Raw genomic sequence first — 27,539 nt, 5'->3', positions numbered from 1 at the left:
AGCCCTCAGTCATGTGACTTGTGCTATTCAGTCACTCTTTACTGCTGTACTGCAAGTTGAAGTGATATCACCCCCTCCCTTTCCCTCCAGTAGCCAAACAAAAGAACAATGGGAAGTTAACCAGATAACAGCTCCCTAACACAAGATAACAGCTGCCTGGTAGATCTAAGAACAGCACTCAATAGTAAAAAGCCAAGTCCCACTGAGACACATTCAGTTACATTGAGTTGGAAAAACAACCGCCTGTCAGATAGCAGTTCCATCCTAGTGTTGGCTCTTTCTGAAATCACATGACCAGGCAAAATAACCTGAGATGGCGCCTACACACCAATATTACAGATGAAAAAAAATACACTTATTGGTTCAGGAATAAAATTGTATATGGTAGAGTTAATTATTTGAAGTGTAAACAGTGTAATTTAGAAATAAAAACTACACCATGATTTTTTTTACTTTATTCAGAAAAAATAAAAATAAAAAAATGATTGCAAATTGATTGCTTAGATTTCTTTCATGTACAAGATATTGTAAGTGAATGTTAGAGTCTAGTCCATCGATGGCTTTTAAAATGACACCCAAAAAAGTCTCCTGCTCCTCTTCAAGAATTTCAGCAGAAGAAGTGTGTTAGTTTGTAATGCAGTAAAGCTTGAATGCACCGGGATGTCATTTGTATGTATGGGAAGCTACATCAAGCAAATTCTCAATTTATTTCTCCTTCAACCTTTAAAATTGCTTTTAAAGATAAGATTTGTTTGCGTAGTTGGTAGCCAAGGATGTGACAGTTGGCAACACTCTGAGTAAACAATGGTTTCTCCAGATAAGGCATCCCCCTGAATGTGCCATCTAAGCATTTTGACTGCAGTGTATAATGATTATGTGATCGATCCATTGTTTTAAGACAAAATGTTGTTTGAAAGAAAAGGAGAAAAAGCAAGGAATTCAATTCTGAAAAAAGGTGAATGTGCACAAGATATTCAATGATTCTGCTTGATACGGACAGCAGTCTTATTCAGAAACAGGAAGAGACTAATCTGTTTTCCTGTTACTTTTGGATTATTTTTATTCTTTGTAGCCGACCTTCTATTAGGGTTCCCCCTTTTTTTTAATAAAATACCAGCTCTCCTACATTTTTATTTTGCCAATATTAATAACATTGGCCTCAAACAGTATTTTCCCTGGCCAGGTGGCAACCCTACCTGTAGTAGGTAATATTAGACAAGATGAAAAATTAGCAAATAATAAAAAAAACTATTTACAACCCACAAAAAGAAAGAGTAATAATATATTATGAAACTAGGCAAAGTAGTCGCCAGTTAGAATTAGTGTTTAGTGAAGTCATGTGTGTCTATATTGTGATAAACAGAGTACCCTTTGATTTAATACATAGGAATATTCTTAGTCACCTTGGAGTCACCTTGGAGTTCACGTTAAGTATTAACATGCTAGGGATATACTGAAACCATCATTTTTGGGATTTCTCTACAAAAGATTCGGACAAATACAGAACTGAATCTAAATCCTAATTTGCATATTTAAAAGTTAAATGATAATAAAAATAACATTCATTAGATTGATTTCTGCAGAACACTTGGGGGCAGATTTATCAAGGGTTGAATTGAAAATTTGAATTTCAAATTTAAAAATTCAAATTTTCAAGCTTATTTTAGTATAATTTCAAAAAAAAAATTGGAATTTTGAAATTTATCATGTGCTGTCCCATTAAGAATTCAAATTCGACTATTCATCATCTAAAACCTGCCGAATTGGTGTTTTAGTCTATGGGGGATGCTTGTTTGAAGAATAAATTCGATTTGAATTCGATTCGAGTTTGTGGGTCTATCCTATTCACCCAAATTTAAAAAATTCTAATTTTTTAATACATTTTGATTTTTTTGGGGGTCGATTAGGTCCGTTTTCGATTGAATAGGTCCATATTCTGCCGAATTCGACTCTTACGAGTCGAAGGAATAGCCCACTAGATCGAATTAGATTTGAAGTTTTTCCCAAAAACTTTTTTTCAAAGTCTACCAATTGACTCCAAATAGGTTCTCGGAGGTCCACCATAGGCTAAAACAGCAATTCAGCAGGTTTTAGATGGCGAATGGAGGAAGTCGAAGTACATGATAAATTTCGAGATTCTAATTTACGAATTTTTTTTTAATTCAAATTGAATTTGGACTATTCCCTAGTCGAAGTACACAAAAAATAGCTTGAAATGTTAATTTTTTTCATTTCGAAAAATCACCTCAACCTTTGATAAATCTGCCCTAGGTTTTTGTACAGTTGATTAGAATATATAATTGCTCTTCTGTTTCAACAGAACTATACTGCAATCATTTTCCCAACTTTTTTTGTAACAGCCACATTGAGTAAAAATCACAACAGTCTGGTTAACAGAGTAGGCCTGGCAGAATCCATTATTCCCTATGACATGGTAAAGAACTTAAAGGAGAAGGAAAGCTAATTAAGCAGTTTATTGCCAATAAATTAGCCACAATAGTGCAAGCTATAACACTATATTTATTCTGCAGAATGCTTTACCATACTTGAGCAAACAACACTTGAATGTTCTCTGTTTGTGTAGGATAGTTGCTGCCATATTGGCTTGGAGTGACATCACTTCCTGACTGAGTCTCTCCCTGCTCAATATAGCTCTGGGCTCAGATTACAGCAGGGAGGGGGAGAGGAGCAAACTGAGCATGCTCAAGGCCATGCCCTGGAGGTTTGAGCTGAAAACAGGAAGTCTGATACAGAAGTCCATGTGTACACAATAGAAGGAAAGAAATGCAGTGTTTCTTTTGACAGAGGACTCAGAGCAGCATTACTTTGAGGGTTTACTGGTGTATTTATATAGACCTTTCTGATAAAGCTTACTTAATTTTAGCCTTTCCTTCTCCTTTAAGGAATAATATGTTGGATATTTGTGGATTTTAAAGGGGGCCTGCCACCCAGACATAAAAAGCTTTATAATAAAAGTAATTTTCAAATTAAACATGAAACCAAAATTCTTTTTTTTAATTAAAACATTCATACCTATTATAAACTCACTTAAAAATCTCAGCTGTCAATCATATTTTGCTTGCCCCTCCTCAGTGCCTCAGGCATAGAGGAGAAGCAGGCAATTACTTCCACTTTCCATTCTGCATTTCCTCTGTGTCGCTGCTCTTCTCACATCCCCCCTCCCTCCTCACCATCTAATTGTGTAGCCAGTGCATGGACATGGGTATCAGGTGCCCCATTGTAGCCCATAAACAAGATTTTGGCATGATGCAAAGCTTACAAAAAAGAATGGTTGTGAGTGCACACCTGAGGCCAATTTCAAAAAAGTCTAATTCCCTGTCTCAGTAATTCAAGTAGAAATGCTAGTGCATATAGTTTTTGAAACAGGGTTGTTTAGTTACAAAGTTATGATCATAAAATTGATAAGCCACCATACCGCATCAAGGTAAACCCTATACGGTGGTTTACCTTTAATCATAGTAAATAGGTATCTTACCTCTCTTCTTAATTGCATTTATATGAACAACTCCTATGCCTTGGTTTCAAACTGTGAGCTAAATCCTCCCCCACCAACTGCTATGCGGCTTTTAAGTGGGAGAGACTGCCTTCAGGCTAGATCCTCCCATGCCGCTAGCATTTTTGGCTTTTAAGGGAGAGTGATTACACAAACCCAAGCACAATGTTAAAGGGACAATAGGACCACCAAAAATCTAAAAGGGTAGGTATGAGGGTGCAACAAATCACATGGAGCTTAGCCAAAGCTCCCAGCAAATACAAATACAAAAAAGAATGGTTGTGGGTGCACACCTAAGGCCAATTTCAAAAAAGTCTAATTCCCTGTCTCAGTAATTCAAGTAGAAATGCTAGTGCATATAGATTTGAAACAGGGTTGTTTAGTTACAAAGTTATGATCATAAAATTGATAAGCCACCATTCCACGTCAAGGTAAACTCCATACGGTGGTCCCTAACTTGTTTACCTTTAATCATAGTAAAATAGGTATCTTACCTCTCTTCTTTTACTATGATTAAAGGTAAACAAGTTAGGGACCACCGTATGGGGTTTACCTTGACGTGGAATGGTGGCTTATCAATTTTATGATCATAACTTTGTAACTAAACAACCCTGTTTCAAATCTATATGCACTAGCATTTCTACTTGAATTACTGAGACAGGGAATTAGACTTTTTTGAAATTGGCCTCAGGTGTGCACCCACAACCATTCTTTTTTGTATTTGTATTTGCTGGGAGCTATGGCTAAGCTCCATGTGGTTTGTTGCACCCTCTTACCCACCCTTTTAGATTTTTGGTGGTCCTATTGTCCCTTTAATTTTTTGCTTTGGTTTGTGCAATCACTCTCTCTTAAAAGCCGAAAATGCTAGCGGCATGGGAGGATCTAGCCTGAAGGCAGTCTCTCCCATTTAAAAGCCGCATAGCAGTTGGCGGGGGAGGATTTAGCACACAGTTTGAAACCAAGGCATAGGAGCTGTTCACATAAAGTAATGCTATTAAGAAGAGAGGTAAGATACCTATTTTACTATGATTAAAGGTAAACAAGTTAGGGACCACGGTATGGGGTTTACCTTGACGTGGAATGGTGGCTCATCAATTTTATGATCATAACTTTGTAACTAAAAAACCCTGTTTCAAAACTATATGCACTAGCATTTCTACTTGAATCATTGAGACAGGGAATTAGACTTTTTGAAATTGGCCTCAGGTGTGCACCCACAACCATTCTTTTTTGTATGATGCAAAGCTTACCTTAATAACAAAATGGCTGCAGCCTGTAAGACGTGATTGTAAATTCCAAGACTAAATAAAAACAAGATTGAAATCATTTATAATCAAGTGACATTTATTTTGCTTGACTGGCATTGTAAAATAGGAGTTGGAATTATTTCTTAGGGTGACAGGTTCCCTTTAATTACTTTTTTATGCTTTGATGACACTGCCATTCTATTTTGACAGCCACTTCCCTTTCAAAAGCTTTGCCAGAAACAGCTTTAAGCTTTATAAATAACATCACGGGCACAAACTGCTTTAAAGCATCAAAAGAGTAATAATTACTACTTTAGTGCTTAACGAACATGCCAGATTTGTTCAAAGGCGCTATTGACAGAGAAACTTGACAGTAATTAGCTTCCTTGTGAATACAGGGAACAAGACTCTGTGCTAAAGGAATATATGTTAATACTCATACAGTTGCACTACGCATTAGAAACTTTATCAAGACAGCCTTAATAATATTGGCCTGAAATCAGCAGTACTCTATAATATACTGTATAGCCATGTTAAAGGCCAGGGAAGCACACAGTATCATGTCAGTTCCAGGTAGGAGGACATTACATATACAGGTATTGGATCGGATATCCGTAAAACCGTTATCCAGAAAGCTCCGAATTATGGAAAGTCCGTCTCCATGTTATACATATAGGGGGTTATTTACTAAACTCCGAATGCAAAAATCCCAAAAAATACATGATTTTTTAATATAAAATTGGACTTTTAGAAAATCACTAATTTTTTAGAATTTATCAAACCCAGAGGATGGAAAAGTCCGAATCAGAAAATCCGGCATCTCACACCTGTCGAGGTTGCATATAAGTCAATGGGAGAAGTCCCAATGATTTTTTGATTTGCGCTGGGTTTCGTGCAATACCCTGAAGTTTTTGGAGTTTTCGGGCAAAAAACATAAGAAATCACAGATTTCAGGGGAAAAATCTTGCACGCAAACAAAATTTTCGGGAAAGTGTATTAATAAATAAACCGAAAAAACACGTGCGAATTTGCTTGGAGTATTTTTCAGAAAATACTGAGATAAATTCAGACTTTGATAAATGACCCCCTTAATGTACATTTTTACAAAGGATTTTCTTTTTCTCTGTGATAATAAAGCAGTAGCTTGTACTTGATGCAAAAGAAGTTATTGGAAGAAAAAAATAGCCTGTTGGGTGTATTTAAAGTTTACACGATTTTCTAGTAGGTTTAAGGTATGAAGATCCAAATCACATAATGACCCATTATACAAAAAAAAAAACCCAGGTCCTGAGCATTCTGGATAACAGGTCCCATACCTTAATATCACTGAGACACATCCAAGCCAAGTAGAAGGGTTATGGAGACAGTTCTATATAAGAGAAAAGTTATGACTGGTGGTTCATCACTGTGAGATGCCGTAAAAACTTAGTACAAGTGGTTCAATATCTCTGAGAAGGTTACAGTAGGTTGTATAAATCATGGTCCAAATAGAAATTTAGTGCAGATGGTGGGAACTTGAACTTGAAAAGAACTGCAGCAACTCTGAATTCTGGTGCAAACAAGGTAGCAAGAAAGAACAAGGGCAGATTATGTTGCAATACAGATGTACACATGGTGGATTGTGCATCTTCCAAATTCAACGTCTGGTTTAGATATCTACTGTATACCCACTGTACTTTTCCATATAATAGAAGACAGACGTCTAAATATGCTTACGTGTCACTACACAAAGGCTGGCTTATTTAATTTGTAAATGGGCATCAATCTCACAACAGTATCATTGCATAGTAATAGAGAACTCTAAGGGGCAGATTCACTAAGGGTCGAATTTAGAAGTTAAAAATACTTCGAAATTCGACCCTCGAATTGAAATCCTTCGACTTCGAATATCGAAGTCGAAGGATTTAGCGCTAACGTTCGATCGAACGATCGAAGGATTTTTCGTTCGATCGAACGATTAAATCCTTCGAATCGAACGATTCGAAGGATTTTAATCAAACGATCGAATGAATATCCTTCGATCAAAAAAAGTTTAGCAAGCCTATGGGGACCTTCCCCATAGGCTAACATTGACTTCGGTAGGTTTTATCTGCCGAAGTAGGGGGTCGAAGTTTTTTTTAAAGGGAAAGTACTTTGACTATCGAATGGTCGAATAGTCGAACGATTTTTACTTCGAGACGTTCGATTTCGTTCTAATTCGAACGAATTTAACCAATTCGATGGTCGAAGTACCCAAAAAATACTTCGAAATTCGAATTTTTTTCATTCGAATCCTTCACTCGAAGTTAGTGAATCTGCCCCTAAATGAAAATGAAACAATAAAAAGTAGTACAGGTATGGGACCTGTTATCCAGAATCCTTGGGACCTGGGGTTTTCCGGATAACGGGTTTTCATACTTTAAGACTACTACCAATAAGCTGGTTTTGCTTCCAATAAGGATTAATTATTTCTTAGTTGGGATCAAGTACAAGGTACTATTTTATTATTACAGAGAAAAAGGAAATCGTTTTTTAAAATCTGGTTTATTTGATTATAATGTAGTCTATGGGAGACAACCCTTTCCGTAATTTGGAACTTTCTAGATAACGGGTTTCCGGATAATGGATCCCATACCTGTAGGACATTCCATTTCAAAGACATTTTCCATTGTCACAGACTGTTTCACACAATAGTGCATGACTGTCACAGATTAACTTTTCTATTGGTCTTCATTATTTATTTTTTATAGTTTTTGAATTATTTGCCTTCTGAATGAAGACTCGGCGATCCAAAGGGGGGTTGTGGGAGCACGCCTAATGCTAAGTAAAAATGTATTAAAGTATAAGGGAAGTGCTACGGACTTGGCCAAATTGATCAGTGCACATTCCCTGGGCCCCTGTCCAAGTAATTCAGTAGATATGCAGGTGTTCACAAAGACAGGGGTTTTTTAGTTACAACGTTATGATCATAAAGTTGATAAGGCGCCATACCACTGACTGAAGACTCACTGACCCTATCTAAAAACAATCCTTTTTTTTTTTTTTTTTTAACTATAAAATCTGAATATTTAGTGGGGATTTTTTTGGAGATTTATTACACCCAGAGGATGCAAAAAGTCTGAATCTGAAAATACTCCATCTTCAGCCTGTTGAGGCCCTGTTGAAGTCAATGGCAGATGTCCTATCTGCAGTCTGAAGATTACAGTTTGCGCTGGGTTTCATGAATTTCACGACTTCATGAAAAATTCTTACCTTTCAGGTGACAAAACGAAAACCTTTTTTTTCGTAGTTTTTTAATGAAAAATAAGGGTAATTCGCTGATTCTAGTGCTGACTTTTTTTATTTATAATATCAGAATAATTCCCTAAAAGTCAACTAAAATGTGAATGGCAGACATAAAGTCCTAATTACATTCACACACAGTCGATATGTATTTGGTACATGGCAGGAAACCTACAGTATGCAGACACAGGGAGAAAATGCTAAAATGTATTTATCTGGCAAGATCTATTATGCATATGCTATGAACTCATACACCCATATGTAATAAAAGGCACAAAATATTCCCAGGAGCAGTAAACCCTTAGCAACCAATAAGATGCTGATTGGTTGCTATGGGTTACTGCTCCTGGGCAAATTTAGTGCCTTTTATTACATAACCGCCATAGTATTGTGAATTGCAATGTATTCATGTATAGTGATGGGTGAATAAATTCACCAGGCACAAATTTCCAGCGAATTTCCGCATTTCGCCCCAGCGCATAAATTCACGAAACTGCCACAAGAATTCACTGCGTCGTGAAATTTGGATGTGCGTCAGAATAGTCGCGCGCATAAACATTGACTTTAATGCATTTGGCCAAAATAGGCGCGCGTATAACAATTGTCGCGGGCGGTGTAATTTAAATAATTTTGACGCCCAATGACTTCAGTTTGTTTCGCAAATTTTCCGCCGTTTCACAAATTTCCCACAAAGTTTTCGGCAAACTGAAACGGGACAAATTCACCCATCACTATTCATGTATCTTCTCCCTTACTTCTCCTACCAAAAGCTTTCCTACCACTGATATCAGTACCAATCGACCTATAGCTTTTACGCAGAGAACAGGAACACTTTTTAAATAGCGATTCGTCATTCCGTAGGCAGCTCTTGGTTACTGACACACATTCCTTTCTGTGCTCAGCCCTAAGGATGTATAATATTACAGAGGCACTGGGAGACTCCACTAACTTTAAAATCAGGTTAAATTAACTGTCCATGGCCCTGCAGACATTAGGAGGAAGACGAACTGAAGCAGGAGGGGCTAGTTAAAATAAATGGTGTAATGTGTATTTATATAGAAAAGGCACATATAGAGATATATTAAATCATTCACATTTGGTAACAGTCTAAAGTCACCATGTAACATTGTTACATCAATAACATTGTTACATCACAAATAAGCCATAACAACTGAAAAGCAAAACCTTCATTTTTTTCACATTTTTTTTTTCTTAAATCTCTGTAAAAATCAAAATTCTCTAATGTCAAATGTGGAGATTCAGACTGAGAATCATATGTCTATACCAGCTCCCTACGGTCTTGGGCAAATCTCAAATCTGAGCCTCTGGCATAACAATAAGGCTGTATGTCTTATGAGCCACGAGCGCGTTCTCTGTACAGCACTTTAGAAATGAGTAGCACAATATGAGCACTATTTACTGGCAGCTATTGAAAGCATAGGATATAAGCCCGGGTGTTTAGGTATACGTGGTTATTTATGTGGTTTCTGATATATTATAAGAAAGAAAGGCAATGGCACACCAGGCACGATCAAGCAGGGAAAACCCTTGCGAAGATTTATTTGCACACGATGCAACGTTTCGGGGTGGTCCCCTTTGTCAAGCAAAGGGGACCACCCCGAAACGTTGCATCGTGTGCAACGTTCCCTGCTTGATCGTGCCTGGTGTGCCATTGCCTTTCTTTCTTATACCATTGGTTGAGGAGGGTGCCGATCCCTCCTGGTATTTGAGCACCTGGCAGAGTTCCTGAAGGCCAGGGTGTGCGAGGTGACTCTTCTTTTCCGTTTCTGATATATTCCCATAGCTTGACAAAGATTTAGCACATTTCGGAGAAACCTTAAAATATTGAAAATAGGGGCAGCTGTTAAATACAGAGTCATTATTTGTTTTCTCTAAGCACTCTGTGTCCAAATAGTGAATGTAAGTGTTTTATAAAGACTAATATAGAAAAAATACCCAAAAATCCAGTCTTCTTAAAGATAATTTTTTTTTATTTCAAATGTGTATTTCAAAATATTTCAATACAAATTTTGTCACAAAGATATGACAATACAATAATGCTGTCCTGTTGGTCAGTATAACATTCCATGTTGGACTGGGGTGTCCAGGACCACCGGGACTGCCACTTAAAGGGCCCTCCACCCCAGATACCCCAGATACCTATTAGTGGCTAACTAATGGCTGCTGAGGCACCAATAATATATGGTTTTTCATCCTTCTAGTAGTTATCTCCATAGGTGGGGATTCTGTAATCTGATCAACCAAAGCAGAGGTCATTTTCCTAGACAAGGTCTCTGCATCACCAGACTTTCCATTTAGAGAAAATATCTATATTTTTTGTATGTCCAAAAAGATATTTCAAAAAAGATATTGCTTGATTAGCAATATTATTGTTTTCCGTAATTACAGGTTCCATATTTCCCTCATTTTTCTTTGGTTGGAAGTCATGTTGATATTCCAAGAGGTCATTCTTATAGACTGGCATTCTCGACTGAATGTTTTCTTGAATCCATTGTATAAAATGCTGGACGGAGATGTATACTCCATTCCTATGTGGCTGACCACAGAGTCCTCCCCAGCTTACTATTCCAACTACATAATAGATGGCTGCTCTCTTCTTTTTGCACATCAGCGGGCCACCGCTGTCACCCTGGAAACAATAATAAATAAATAATAAATAAGTAATAAATAAGGCAACACTATCCTGCCTAGCATATAATTGATCCAGAAGGAAGCCTAAGAATACTAATTTTCCCACTTTATTAGACGGGATAAAAAAATAGTGATGAACGAATATATTCGCCAGCCATGGATTCACGGCAAAATTCAGAATTTTGCCATGTTCTCAGTGGAAAATTCACAGCGAAAAAACGCCCATAAGAAAAAATGCCCGTTGACTTTAATGCATTTGGAGGAAAAAAGTCACCATAAGAAAAATCGCCTATTGACTTGAATGCATTTAGACGGGAAAAAAATGTTTGCGCCTAAAAATGTTTTGCAAATTGTTTCATTGTTTCGCTAATTTTTTGGCGAAGCGAAACAGGACAGAATCGCTCATCATTACTTCCTAATTATAAAAGGGAAATTAGATCAGTCCCTGGATGAGCATTGTACAGTACATGATGCAGTCAATAGCCCTGCATTTTCCCTTTTAAGAAGGTGTCCAGCCCTTTCTGGAAACTATCTATTATATCCGCCGGTACTAACACTGATATAATCAATAAATGCTCATTTTGGGAAAGACCCTTGTACCAAAAATGTAAAAGCTTTGTCTTACCAGACAGACGTCGCTGCCTCCTTGTTCGTGCCCTGCGCAGAGGTTGTAATCTTTTATCCATCCGTTGTACCAGTTGCTTCTGTTGCAACGCTGGTTATCAATCAGTTCCACAGAAGCTTCATGCAGGATAGATGTTTTTGTTTTATCTATTGATGGGGGGGGTGACATGATCAATGTGAGAGATCAAGTTTGGGATATCTTGATATATAAACTATTTACCCCGTGACACCAGTCTGAGAACATGCTAAAGAGAGTAATTGTGCACTCTATCAACATGCAAAACATTTTAATTGTCGATTAATCTCAGGTATTAAATACAATATACATGGAACTAGCAGATAACAAAACCCAGCATCGACTTACATTCCTCCTCTAGAACACCCCATCCAGCAACGTAGCAGTCATCCATGTTATACACTTTAGAAGATTCCGGAGGTAAACAGGCCGGCTGTATATAGTCGCTGAATTCAACTGGTTCATTTAACTGAATCAGGGCGATGTCGTTTTTATTTGTTCCATTGTCAAAATCTTCATGCTGTATCCATTTTCCAATAGTTCTAATTTGCACCTCTGGTCCCAGTTGCCTCATGTCATTTGCTCCGAGCACAATCCTTACTAAATGGTGGAAACTGATGGAGTAAGAGAAAAGCACGTTATTTCCAATGCACATTAACATGTAGGCGAACATTGTAAAACCATATCTGGAATATTATTATGTGTGTATGTATGATGGCCTGCTGATCATGACCGATATCCTTGCACCAGCCGCACATTATTTGCCTCTTTCTTCTGACTCCTTACAGCTTTCAAATGGGGGGTCACTGACCCCATCTAAAAACACAGATGCTCTGTAAGGCTACACATGGGGAGGCCCATTTATCAAAGTCCAAATTTATCTCATTATTTTCTGAAAACTACTACCAAATCCGCACTGGTTTTTCCCCCCTTATTTATCAATACATTTTCCTGAAAATCTCCTGTGCGTGGGAAACACACAGGGGCCGATTCACTAAATTCGAGTGAAGGATTCGAAGTAAAAAAACTTCGAATTTCGAAGTATTTTTTGGGCTACTTCGACCATCGAATGGGCTACTTTGACCTTCGACTACGACTTCGAATCGAAGGATTCGAACTAAAAATCGTTCGACTATTCGACCATTCGATAGTCGAAGTACTGTCTCTTTAAAAAAAAACTTCGACCCCCTAGTGCGGCAGCTAAAAGCTACCGAAGTCAATGTTAGCCTATGGGGAAGGTCCCCATAGGCTTTCCTAAGTTTTTTTGATCGAAGGATATTCCTTCGATCGTTGGATTAAAATCCTTCGAATCGTTCGATTCGAAGGATTTAATCGTTCGATCGAAGGAATAATCCTTTGATCCAGGGGCGTAACTATAGAGGAAGCAGACCCTGCGGCTGCAGGGGGGCCCAGGAGGTATAGGGGCCCCACGAGGACCTAATTCATATACAATTTCAATAAATATTGGAGAAACAAGTCAACCTCTAAACATTTTGGGGGCCTGAAAAATAATTTGCTGTGGGGCCCAGTAATATCTAGTTACGCCACTGCTTTGATCGTACGATCACAGAATTTGCGCTAAATCCTTCGACTTCGATATTCGAAGTCGAAGGATTTCAATTCCTAGTCGAATATCGAGGGTTAATTAACCCTCGATATTCGACCCTTAGTGAATCAGCCCCTTACTGTATATGCAACCTTTGCAGTTCCGAGATGCTGGATTTTCGTATTTGGACTTTTTCCATCCTCGGAATATAATAAATAACGAAAAAATTCGGGATCGGATTTTATAGTAAAATACAGTAACTAATTTTTTGGACTTTGGCATTTGGAGTTTAATAAATAACACCCTTATTGTTATTGCTCCTGTGTTACTTATCTATCTACTCAGACCCTCTCCTATTCATATTCCAGTCTGGTATTCAAATCAATGCATGGTTGCTAGAGTAATTTGGACTCAAAAAACTCAAAAAACACAAGTATAAAAAAAGAAGGCCAATTTCAAATTGTCTCAGAATATCACTCTCTACATCATTCTAAAATGTAATTTAAAGGTGAGCAACCTCTTTAAGCATAATGTTCCAAAAACACCCCAATGCTGCATTATTTCTTATCATCCGCAGGGGAATTACTTACCGTTTTTTTTTTTTTTAACAATGGTTTTTTTATTGAATTTTCTAGGTGCCTACATTTATACATATCCATATTGCAATAAAGTATCAACACAATGATGTCCTTTGTATTACAGTACACAGTAACATTTGGGGGGTTATTTACTGAACTCCGAATGCAAAAATCATGAAAAGTTTGTGATATTTTTTTATAAAATCTGACTTTTAAAAAATCAAAACATTTTTGGAATTTATTAAATCTGGCTTCTCAGACCTGTCGAGGTTGCATATAAATAAATGGGAGAAGTCCCAATGATTTTTTGATGTGCGCTGGGTTTCATACACTGTAGTTTTCAGAGTCTTTGGGTGGAAATCCTGAAAAAATCGTGAAATTCATGAAAATCGGATGAAAAAATCCAAAAAAATCGTGAAAATCTGATTTCTTCCAGCAAAGCCAATTTTCGGGATGTAAATGTAATAATAAATACGTTTAAAAAAAAAACCAGAGCGGATTTGATCGGAGTTTGTAGCAGAAAATATTGAGATAAATTCAGATTTTGATAAATAACCCCCTAGGTATCAAACATTTAAATCCGGTTTGACAGTCCCAGTGGTAGTTCCTAGAGATGTCGCGAACTGTTCGCCGGCGAACTTGTTCGCGCGAACATCGGGTGTTCGCGCTCGCCGGAAGTTCGCGAACGTCGCGCGACGTTCGCCATTTTGGGTTCGCCATTGTTGGCGCTTTTTTTTGCCCTCTCACCCCAGACCAGCAGGTACATGGCAGCCAATCAGGAAGCTCTCCCCTGGACCACTCCCCTTCCCTATAAAAACCGAAGCCCTGCAGCGTTTTTTCACTCTGCCTGTGTGTGCTGAAGAGATAGTGTAGGGAGAGAGCTGCTGCCTGTTAGTGATTTCAGGGACAGTTGAAAGTTTGCTGGCTAGTAATCGTTTTGATACTGCTCTGTTATTGGAGGGACAGAAGTCTGCAGGGGTTTGAGGGACATTTAAGCTTAGGTAGCTTTGCTGGCTAGTAATCTACCTTCTACTGCAGTGCTCTGTATGTAGCTGCAGTGGGCAGCTGTCCTGCTTCTGATCTCATCTGCTGACTGCTGCAATAACAGTAGTCCTTGTAAGGACTGCTTTTATTTATTTTTTTGTTGTTTTACTACTACTACTACTACTACTATAAGAGCCCAGTGCTATTAGTCTAGCAGTGTTGGGGAGTGGGACTGGTGTGCTAATCTGCTGCTCCTAGTAGTTCAGCAGCACCAACTTTAATTTTTTTTTTTAATATTCATTTTTTTTTTATTTTACTTTTTTTTATTTTACTACCGCTGTAGTAGTGTATAAGTTGACCTTTTAGGCATTATTTGCCCTGTAGGCATTTTTTGCCCAGTGTGTTATTCAACCAACTGCCATCTAGCTGTGTGACCTTGTTCACATTCTGTCTAAATATCCATAATATTACCGTCTCCAGAAAAAACACCGGAGTGACTTTTTTCAAGCAGCCATAATATATTTTACGTAATCCGTATCCATCGCTGTATTAGTGTATAAGTTGACCTTGTAGGCATTGTTTGCCCAGTTTTTTTGGCCGCAGCCACTGAAGCACAGAGGCCAGAAAAAATATGCCATATAAATGCTGAAAATAGTCATTTTTTGCCATACGTTGACTCAACGTATATGGCAAAAAATGACTATTTTCAGCATTTATATGGCATATTTTTTCTGGCAACTGTGCTTCAGTGGCTGCGACCAAAAAAATGCATATTTTCTGCATTTATATGGCATAATTTTTCTGGCCTCTGTGCTTCAGTGGCTGCAACCAAAAAAATTTATATTTTCAGCATTTATATGGCATAATTTTTCTGTCAACTGTGCTTCAGTGGCTGCGACCAAAAAAATGCATGTTTTCTGCATTTATATGGCATAATTTTTCTGGCCTCTGTGCTTCAGTGGCTGCAACCAAAAAAGTTTATATTTTCAGCATTTATATGGCATAATTTTTCTGTCAACTGTGCTTCAGTGGCTGCGACCAAAAAAATGCATATTTTCTGCATTTATATGGCATAATTTTTCTGGCCTCTGTGCTTCAGTGGCTGCAACCAAAAAAATTTATATTTTCAGCATTTATATGGCATAATTTTTCTGGCAACTGTGCTTCAGTGGCTGCGTCCAAAAAAACTGGGCAAACAATGTCTACAAGATCAACGTATGGCGAAAAATGACTATTTTCAGCATTTATATGGCATATTTTTTCTGGCAACTGTGCTTCAGTGGCTGCGTCCAAAAAAACTGGGCAAACAATGCCTACAAGGTCAACGTATGGCAGTTGTTTAAAGAGAACAGTAGATTACTAGCCAGCAAAGCTACCTAAGCTAAAATGTCCCTCAAATCCCTGCAGACTTCTGTCCCTCCAATACAGAGCAGTATCAAGCAGATTACTAGCCAGCAAACTTACTATCATCTGTCCCTGAAATCACTAACAGCTCTCCCCCTACACTATCTCTTCCAAGCACACACAGGCAGATTTTTCAGATACATTTTTGCCCTTGATCCCCCTCTGGCATGCCACTGTCCAGGTCGTTGCACCCTTTAAACAACTTTAAAATCATTTTTCTGGCCAGAAATGTCTTTTCTAGATGTTAAAGTTCGCCTTCCCATTGAAGTCTATGGGGTTCGCGAACCGTTCGCGAACCGCTCGCGTTTTTGCGCAAGTTCGCGAATATGTTCGCGAACTTTTTTTCCGACGTTCGCTACATCCCTAGTAGTTCCTGGTCCTTAGTGTTAGGGATAAGTATGTCGTAATATATTCATTGTCCCTTTTCCTATATTATGCACCGTAGCATTGCCAGGTAACCTGGTCTTAACTAAAACTTTAAACTGTTAAATAACTAGGTATTTCCCCAAGAGTACCTGGTCTGACTTTGTAGTATATTCCCAGATCTGCTATCTAATTTTACCCTTACTCTATGGTACCACTTGTCCTTTATCCCTGCGTATGGAATCACTTACCGCTTTAGATCGAAAAAGCAATGGGCTGCTGTTACAACCCAACGATCATTTAAAAGTGTTCCACCACAGACAGTCTTGTAGTTGTCAGTTTCTAATGGCATCTGGATGTTGGCTAACCATGGCCAACTCCCTGGCTGAGCAGTACTTCCTTTGATTATACGACGAACTCTGCGATGATTTTTAGCCAGAGGTCGAATTCCACAGGCTGTGTGAGACAATGGGAATATAAAGCATTAAATTATATTTGACAACAATGCTCCAGGAAACAAGGAAATTTAATTTAAATCATTTAATCAGCCATGTATTGTTGCATTTTCTCATGAACAACTGCTCTTATTTCAGGTTCTTTTATTATTCCTGAGAGGACTTTTTACTCGCTACACATAAAAGGAAAGTAAACCCAAACATAAAGGGGCAGAATTATCTAAATGTGAGATTAGAGCTCACCGCAAAAAAACCCAAAACCTCACACACTTGCTATTTATTCCTATGGGGTTTTTAGAATTGTATATATCAATGAGAGAAAGTTAGAGTTAACCAATACACTTTTAAAAATCCCATACGAATAAATAGAAAGTGAGTGAGCTTTTTTTTGCAGTGAGCTCTAATCTTACATTTTGATAAATTTGCCCCTTAAAGGGGTTGTTCGCCTTCAAATTAACGTTTAGTATGATGTAGAGGGTGATATTCTGAGAGTCTTTGCAATTGGTTTTCATTTTTTATTATTTGTGGTTTCTGAGTTATTTAACTTTTTATTTAGCAGCTCTCCAGTTTACAAATTCAGCAATCTGGTTGTTACTGTCCAAATGCGCCTAGCAACCATGCACTGATTTGTATAAGAGACTGGGATATGAATAGGAAAGAGCCTGAATAGAAACATGTATTAAAAAGTAGCAATAACAATAAATGTATAGTTTTACAGAACATTCGGTTTTAGATAGGGTCAGTGACCCCCATTTTAAGCTAAGAAGAATCCAAAGAAAAAGGCAAAGAACTAAAGAACTATAAAAAAATAATTAATGAATACCAATTGAAAAGTTGCTTATAGCATACTAAAAGTTAATTTAAAAGTGACCATCCCTTTAAAATGTCATTCTAAGCCTTCCGGTATACATCAAAAAAATTCAGTGCTTTTCAATAGTTCATTGTAAATGTAATTACAACTGAAAGCTGTATTGGTTTGTCCCTCTTCTGCACTGCTGGTTCAGACTCTTGAAACAGCATAGCAGAAATCAGCTCTCCTCCCTAGCAGTGGACATTGAGATCCTGATACTTTTAATAGCAGTTACATTTGCAAATAACTTTTTAAATCAATTAAATTATACTGGAATTACATTTTCTTTTATTTGGCATGCTTTTATTTTTCAAATTGCACGCTATTTAAATAAAAGCATTCAAGAAAACCAATTTGTTTTCAGGGGACTCAAATACAACAACAAAAATGGTAATTGGTATTATTTACATTTAACGGCAATAGACAGTTTGGGGTGTATTTATTAACAATTGAGACAAACATCACTGTCGATGTTGCCCAGAGCAGCCAATCATTGCTTTTGTTTTCTAACTTGTAGGTGAATGTTGAAATCGAATTGCTGATTGGTTGCGATGAGCAGCATCGCCAGTGATGTTTGTCTCCAATGTTAATAAATAGATCCCTTTGTGTAAAAAATATGGAGGCGAGCGCCTTTTTACAAACTTGAATGAAAAACACCAATAATAACGAAATAATAATTTTGCAATTTCTGCTGCAGTTGTATCAAATATATTGTGTCTATATTGAATGTAAAATATCTTACAGTACTATATATATATATAGTACCAGAGTATCAGGGAATCTTTATGCCTCGAGTTAAATTAAGTTAAATAATAATAATTAAATAATAATTAAATCTATTATATTCCCTATTGCTATCCCCACCCACAAATACTCACTGTTAAGTAGAGAGTTTTCAGAAAAAGATGTAAAAAGCAAAAAGTGGAGTAAAAGCATAAGCAGATGCATGCTGACTGATGCTCTCCTCGCACTCAAAGATTTCTAGGAGCAAGCATGTGTTAAACTCTTTTCACAAGAAGCTGTCATTATGACATCACAATGAAGAATCGTGGTTCAGTCCTAAAGCACTGAGAACTGAACTCCATGGAATAATGAGATGACATCACAATGAAAGGAATCCTAGTGTAGTTACAAAGCAAGGACTGAAACCAGAGCTCCATCAGATTCTATATATGTACTTGAAATGACATCAGATTGCAATATTTTACAATTCCTATGACTAGCCCCTCCCAGAAATACTCACTATCAATTATGGCATTTTCAGACAAAGAAATAAAAAGCACGAGGTTGAGTAAAATCAGAAGTAGATTCATTCTCCTCATGCTGAAGCTTTCTAGAGGCATCTATGTGTTTTTAGTACTTTATGAGATAGCATTTACTTGCAAAGCACGTGCTATAATAATTTGATTTTCTAAATTCAATAAAAACCAATTCATTTGTGGTATATGTGTGTAAAGCTGTTTTTAAAGATAATGTCATAATGACATCACAGTGAAAAGGTACAGCCATACAGTACTGAGTAGTGATCTGTCCCGTTTCCCTGAATAATTTGCGAAACGGCAAAAAAATTTGCGAAATGGCGAAAATTTGCGAAATGGCGAAAATTCGCGAAAAAACACATTGTAGTCAAGGAGTGTCAAAATAATTCTGAAACGTGACAATTTTTGACTAGAGCAACAATTTTTATATGCGCGACTATTTTGTCCAACTGCATGCAAGTCAATGTGTGTCTGAATAATTTTGACGTGCGTCAATTTTTATGCGCACAACAATTTTGCAGCACGCCAATTATTTTCTGCATGCAACAATTTTGTTTTGTCACGGCGGATTTGTTTTCAGCGAAGTTTTGATGCAGTTTTGCAAAAATATCTGTGGCGAAACTCAGAAATTCACCGCAGAATCACTAGTACTGAGAATGAAATTTAATGACATAAAAATATATATTATGGCCACATTTATAAAATTGCGACTTTTTCGGGTCTGGCTTTTTGATATCAAAAATCCATAAAAGTTGTGACTTTTCCAGGATTTATTATGCGTCAAAACTACAACAATTATGAAGATAAAAACATTTCAGCTAAAACCTGTCAAAATCATGTCAAAGTCAATGGCAAATGTACCTTTTACAATGGGAAAATCTTAACAAATAAAATCTACTTTTTGCATATTATACAAACCCTGAGAGTGGCAGTTTTTACCTTTTACTTTACATATTTGTCACTTTGCATCCAGGTGTGGAGTGCACTTACTTATAACTGTATATATATTTATAGTGAATAAAGTACCCCCTCTTGTAAAATATAAGTATATTATACGTTACCGAGGAGTTCCATGACCAAATAAAAACTCAAGGCCAAGGTTTTTATACAGGTCATGTTACTCTGAGGTGACTTCTAATCTCCTCATATTTTGCAACAGGGGGTACTTTATTTATTATAATACACAAGTTTCATGTGACAGAAATGACATCACTAAGCACCAATTATATATATATATATATATATATATATAGGTATGGGACTTGTAATCCAGAATGCTTATGAACTGGGGTTTTCTGGATAACAGATCTTTCCATAATTTGGATCTTCATATCTTAAATCTACTAGAAAATCATGTATAAATTAAATAGGCTGGTTTTGCTTCCAATAAGGATTAATTATATCTCAGTTGGGATCAGTTACAAGGTACTGTTTTATTATTACAGAAACAAAGACAATTATTTTTAAAAATGTGGATTATTTGGATAAAATGGAGTCCATGGGAGACACCCTTTCCGTAATTTGGAATTTTCTGGATTACAGGTTTCCAGATGATGGATCCCATACCTGTATACTGTATAATGTACAGTGTGTGTGTATATATATATATATGTATATTCTTATCCCTGTAAGGGCAGAAGCACAGAGCCTGTGTCTGTGTGCTGTAACTTGTTACCTAGCAACCAGCTGTTCAGTGTAGCAGGAAGTGATACAGCAGCTAGTGAGTGGCTGGCAGGAAGAGGAAGTCACAGAGACTGGCAAAAGAAGAAAGCCTGGCATAGAGAACCACAGGGTGGACAGAGAGCTGCTGGTGGGCCCAGAGAGCTGAGAGGCTCCACCAAAAGCATTCATTTGGATCGAGCTGGCACAGGGAAACCACATACTGTGCCTGGAAAGACAAAGAGTGTGAATGGAATACAGACTGGAGGAACAACCAGCAGGAGATTCCTATCTGAACATCCAAAGGGGCTGGTAATCGCACTGTATGACTGAACGTGCTGGAGTCGTCTGAAGAGAGCTCTAAAGTAAAGTATCCAAGGAGGATTTGTGTGAGTATCCTGTTTAAAGGGACAGTACCCTAAAGAGCGCTGAAGATAAACACTGTTTATTAAAGGACATTTAAGGACTTTGCTTTTTTAGTTATCTAGGCAGCTTTGTGCTAGCAAGTTAGTTAGTGAGGCCCTATTGCCACCTGTTAGTAGTGATGGGCGAATTTGCGCCGTTTCGCTGAAAAATTTGCGAATTTCATGCGAAATTCACAAAACGGGGAAAAATTTGCGAAACGGCGCCGGCGCCCGTTTTTGACGCCGGCGCCCGTTTTTCGACGCCGGAGCCCGTTTTTGACGCCGGAGCCCGTTTTTTCCGCTGGCGGCGAATCGCGCAAATTCGCCGCGAATTCGCGCCTGGCGAATAAATTCGCCCATCACTACCTGTTAGGAGTGCTGCATGTACTAGTTGGCCATTTATATATATATATATATATATATATATATCTATATATATATATATATATATATATATATATATCTATATAGATATATATACAAAAATAGGAATGAATGAAGCAGCACTCGAATAATGCAAAAAAGTGTATTAAAACGTTTTTTTTTTTAATACTTTGTTAATTTGGCTTGATAAAGGGCACACAGTCTGTCCGAAACGTCGCTATGTGATGTACTAACTTTTTAATACACTTTTTTTGCATTATTCGAGTGCTGCTTCATTCCTATTTTTGTATATTACGTGGGGGCGAGACCGAGATTCCTGCTTGTACGCTGATGAGAGTGCTGGAGAATACCTTCTTTTTATATATATAACCTTTTCGCCACATACGTATAGATTTATAAATTTGTTTTCTCAGCAAACTTTTCTTTTATGCTACAAACAAAACGCTTGTGGTTTTGATTTGATAAAAGATTACACCAAGCTGAGCACCTAACAGAAACCAATCAGCCAACCCAACCTCTGAAAAATAAAAAGGCTACTCATCAAATGGATATTTTTAATGTCTTTTACAATTTGGCGTATTTTCTTTTCTCTTTTTTTTAATCACTATGACAGCTTTCCATTAATAAAGGAAATTGAATCGTAAACCATCAGCACGGATTTGTAAAAACTGGTCAGGTCCACCAGAAAATATTTACTCCAATTTTTTAGAGTTTCTGTTTTATTATTTTTATTTGTTCTTTTAGGGTTTAAATAAGTGTTATCGTTACCTTGGCTGACAGGCAATCCATTTTGGCTGAGTATAATTTTCTTCCTGGACTAGCAGAAGTACAATATTGCAAACACAGCCAGAATTGCTAAAAGGACTTCCAAAAAAAATTCAGCAGTAAATTCTTTTTCAAGATATTTCAAATAGTCAAATTTGTAAGTGAATGGAACAATGAGATTGAGTTATATTATAAAGAATACAGTAAGCACTCTTTCTTCAGGTCCCAAGCATTCTGGATAACAGGTCCCATACCTGTATTTCGTAAGTATCTAATGCTAGGTGGGAATTACTTTCTGTAGCCAACTTTGAAAGCATAAATCATTTGTTTGATTAGGCTTGTGGTGCAGTAAGTTCATGTTTATATTTAGTATACAAAATACAGCATTTCTAGCCTTAGTCTAATTTAAACTTTACATGCCCTTAAGTCTCCTAGAAAATCATTTAAATATTAAATAAAACCAATAAGCTGGTTTTGCTTCCAGTAAGGATGAATTATATCTTAGTTGGGATCAAGTACAAGGAACTGTTTTATTATTACAGAGAAAAAGGAAATGATTTTTAAAAATTTTTATTATTTGGATAAAATGGAGTCTATGGGAGACAGCCTTCCCATAATTCAGAGCTTCCTGGAAAATGGATTTCCAGATTACGGATCCCATACCTCTACAACATGGTTGTATTTCTCCATCTGATAGCCCATAAGTAGTCAATTGACAATATGTTAGAAAGTGATTTGAATTTAAGACATGTTTATACACAATATATAAATAAGATCATAATATTCCATCAGTTTTGGGGATTTAACAAGAGGACAACAAATACTTATTTTTCAGTAATCCAGAGGAGCAATATGGCCAAGCAATGACTATTAGCAGTTGCAGAGCTTGGCAAATTTCCATATCTCCTTTGAGAGAGTCTCTGATATTAAATTGACCCAACCCTATCTCTCACTTTAATGGCAGTAGATACCTAAACATAGTATCTCACTCACATACATTAACCTATATTTCCAGGAATCAAATATTGATTGGACCAGAGAAAATCCATTAACTTTAAGAAGTCCACAGAAAAAGTCTAAAAATGTTACTATCTACCCAACATGCTAAAGTGGAATTAAAAGATAATCTGCACATGATGGAATTGGTACAAAGAATCAATACATAAACAAATCAATAGAACTTTCTTTTCTTTTATGCCAATCAAAGCTAAAATCGGGAAATTAAAGGGGATACCGTAACAACATTCATATTTAAATATACAGTATATGTAAAAAAAAATATATCGCTGCATTTTTTTTAGCCAAGAAAGAAAAATGCATTTGATATAAGAAAAGACATGCATAAACAACTATTGCAAAATTTGCCCGTTTCTTTTTTTTATCAAAGCAAAATGGCCCAGGTTTGTTCATCACTACTAACTAGTTTTTGGTTGCTGTGGCTCACCTATTATAATACTCACTGGGGCTCATTTATAAACACTAGGCAAATTTGCAACTGGGCAGTAACTCATGACAACCAATCAAATATTTCCTTTCATTGTTTAACTTGCAGCAGGAAGAAACTGATTGGTTGCTATTGGCCACTGCCCATGAGCAAATTTGTTGTAATTAAGATGTTCCCCTGAATAAAGCTGAATACCCCCAGTCCACTTTTATGTTTTTTTTGTAAGTGGTAACATATTTTCTGCTCTCTTTATCTAAAGAATTAGAATTTTTTTCCAGTTTTGTTTTACCCGTGACTTTGTACATACTCTCAGCGATGTTCAGCTATATGCAAGCACCAATACTCTATTTATAAGAAATTATTGAGTAGCCAGATTTAAAGGTCAGTTCTAAAGCCTGAAGCCATTGAAGCTGTAAAACTCACAATTCAGAATTTAATCAGATTCTGATGCAACAAATAATGACTGCCATGCACTCCTGACACTGTTGATAAGGAAATAAAATAGAAAATAGCCATGGAGTATTATTAAACATTCCCAAGGCTATAATCTTCTATATATCATATTCAAATGATATGGATTCTATAAAACATTGATGCAAAAATCAGACATTTTAGATTATTAAAAAAAATCAGTATTCTGAGGCCTTATGAATGAAAATATTTTCAAGTGTGCTGTGATATAAAATCTACCCCCAGAGCATATAGCCGCATATAAGAAAAACCATTAAAGCTACAGTGACCAAAAAATAAATGCTCAGGACAGAGGGCAAGTACTAACCCATTATACCACCCGAGAACATGCAAAGGGTAATTTACAAATGCCCTCATAAGCGTGGGTGCTCTAAAAAGCACAAAAGCTAGAAAACATATCGACATAATAAATTAATGTAATGTGGGAATCAACTGATCTTCAAAGCTTCCCCCGTCCCCGAAGACAGAATTCTCAATGCCAAACTCAATGAGACACCATGTTCCATACAACAATAGTTTGGTTATTAATCCGGATTTCTTTAAAACAATTACTAATTAATAGAATGTTACATGAATAGAGGGTGATTTATTAAAAATCTAATTTTTCGAATTAAAAAAAAAAACTCCTGAAGGTAAGCTTATTAATTTAAAAACATATTTCAATAACATGTAAAACATGAAAAAACAAATCAGAATTTTTTTTTTAACTATTTGGATAAAATGGAGTCTAAAAGAGATGGCCTTCCTGTAATTCGGAGCTTCAGATTTCCAGATAAAGGATCCCAAACCTGTAATAATAATCTGAATGTTACCTTCAATGCAACTAGATTGAATAAAATAAGGTTATTTATATAATGAGATTCCCTTATAAAAAGTGGAAAGGGGTAGAGGAGAAATACCAGAAGTGATTACCCACTTTTCAGATTACCATAAGGGTTGTCTAAATGCATTCAGAGCTTTTAGTATCGAGCAGTCATAAATAAGTGATCTAGGTCACACTAAACTGAAGACAGGATTGATTTTGTCTATAACCAGAGTGACACTGAGCGCACCTAATGAGGAATGAAATGTATGGACTCTTGATGTCTAATGTTTAATGCAATCTCTAAACATTTGCAGGGCATCCCTTAAAGGCTGAATTAAAAGTAATTGGTGGTGGATAATGGAATATGACCTCATTCTATATTGATAATATTGTTCTTCTATTGTCGGTGAAAGGTAATGGCAAAGGTTTCTTTCGAGCTGTGAGTACTGGAGGTATTCATACCCCCCCCAGTGGATTTAGTATTGCTATGTTACAATTAGTGTTAACCCCTAAATTGAAAGGGTAATTGTGGTTGCAATTGTTTAATGGAAAAATGAAGATAGTCATATAGAGGACTTTTGCATAAATTAATGAAAAACATGGGGATGTAATGAGCTGGTGAAGCCAGTTTTGGGGATGAAATTGTTTGGCCAATCAGAATGCAGCTGACCAGAGCCTACTAGTGTCTGTAGGGGATGATATAGGCAGGGAGCAACTGACATATGTATCTTCTTCCATAGTCAACATTCACCCCTGTGAGCTGTGGATATTTCTTATATGGGATGGTTATTTTGGGCCAAGCAGCTGGAGCCATGGATGGATGCATGCATAATTCCTATATACAGTATAGCACTAAGATTTTTCTTTCACTTCTCCGATAATCTGGCCCATAAGATTGTGACTTGACTATCCAAGTCATACACATATTGTGGTAGAATGATCAAAGAAAGGTGTAAAAAGGTGAGTCTTGCCTTTAATTCCTCCCCAATAGGAGATGAAAGCTGCAAGGGAGATGTTACTAAACAGAGTTCCTCTGTGGCCCTGGAAGCTATAGAGTTCTGGAAGGAACAGGCAAGCCAGACAATCCATTCCAGTGGCCCAGTTCACATGTTGGAGTTCACTTTCTACAGGAAGGCTGTCCTCTGGAAAGGTATTTAATTGTAGAAAGAGTGTTAGGAAGGTCTCTCAGAGCAGGGCACAGAACAAGAGAGGTTACCTGTCTGTGTTAGGAACTCCCAGAGGGAGACTTGACCAGGTTTCTGAGAGTCTAAAGTAATTGAGGTGCTGTCAGAAGGTGAGACAGGCCAGAGGCCGGTGAACTGATATCCCAGGAGGGGAGAGTCAGCAGGGCTTGTTAAGAAGCCTGAATATTCCAGAGTGTGGAAGCTACCCTGTATGGCGAGAACCCCAGAGTGGGGAAAAGTCTTGAATGTGTGCTGCTAAAATGCTAATGAACTGTGTTCCTATGATTTTATGTTGGGAAGAGTTTGTCTAAATAAACCTGTGTTTTTCCTGAAGATGCCGTGTCCCTGTCTTTATGCTCCTGATCCTCTGCTTACCTGCCTACCATAGCTAAATCCTCCCAAAAATGACATGTACAGACAGTCAGCTTGTCACAATATTTAACAAAGAGAAAGCAAGGATGGCTTTCTTAGGAGGACCGGAAGCAGTGGCTGGGAGCAGTTAGGGTGAGATTTGGGAAGAATATCTATCTGATCTTTCCAGATATTTCTAGAAGCCCAGCCTGTTGGCCACTGGTGTGCGATTTTTGTGTAAACACTTATTTACAGTTACTAGATATTCATGTATTGTCCATTTATCTGTAACCTTGTTATGAGCTAAGGTCCGCCCAGGACAAATTTTCCACCTCAAAGACAGGCTTGACCCAAAACAATTCAAAAACCGTTGCTCTATAGAGTTGGTAAAAATATATATTCTGGTAGTTGGATATGGACAGAGCTCCATAAATGTATTATTTTACTGTCACATCCAATCCACATTAGTCACGCGATTTCCCTGTGGCCTATAATTTATGTTCTATCGCTGTGGAAGTCCCTGGCACTGGAGATTGGAACTAGAGATTGGCACAGTAGAGCTTTCCAATATTCCCCTGCAAACACACAGAGACAATTGAATGGAAACATGTTTGTTGGTAGCAAAGACATCTCATTTGAGCATTCTGTAGGCTTATATATTGGGTGAGTTGTAACATTATTTCAAAATATCAATTAATTTCAAAAGTCTGTCTGTCCATCAGTGCAGCTATTTGTAACACTGTTTTGGAGCTGCACCTCTCACTGAAACACAAGGCACTGCCTCTTCCTTCTCTGCTCAGGCCTGGCAAGTTACAACTCCCTGTAACTATCAGCTGGAAACATATTACACAAGAGTCTCTCTCAAGTGGGCCCTCGTTGTATGGAAGGATTTCCACCGTGACCTGATTCTTGAATTTCTTGGGTGCCAGTGGTTCTTAAAACAACAAGTAACTATTTGCTGAAATGCTGCACAGTCTCAATATACTGTATATACTTTCCTTGATAGGAAAAGGCAAGGCATTAATAAGAGCTAGCAGTACTACTCACTAGTGTCCAGTCCCAGAGTAAAAGGCCCTCACAGTGGTGCTCCTCTAGCAATGTCCCGAGTTCCTATACTAACAGGTTACACCCAGGTCACTAACCCATTTGCTCTCCTTGTTGGCTGTCCTACTAGCTGCTCTCAACCTGATTTTCATTCTTAGAATGAGCTTTAACAGGATCTAACAACGCATTAGCTAGTCCCACCTTCACTCCTACTGAAGCCTCCTATGTCAGTCTTTTTAGCACCATCCACACCCTCCAGCAGTCCACCCACCTAA

General features: G+C 37.3%; 1 pseudogene; it reads right to left on the bottom strand.

Annotated features, from left to right (window-relative positions):
- Positions 1 to 10,037: 10,037 nt before the first annotated feature.
- LOC108718480 lies at positions 10,038 to 18,470 on the bottom strand (annotated as a pseudogene).
- Positions 18,471 to 27,539: the final 9,069 nt, after the last annotated feature.

The sequence above is a fragment of the Xenopus laevis genome, chromosome 6L (assembly GCF_017654675.1).
Source record: "Xenopus laevis strain J_2021 chromosome 6L, Xenopus_laevis_v10.1, whole genome shotgun sequence".
NCBI lineage: Eukaryota > Metazoa > Chordata > Amphibia > Anura > Pipidae > Xenopus > Xenopus laevis.
Note: the sequence above shows the minus strand (reverse complement) of the source record. Positions and strands in the feature narration are given on the sequence as shown.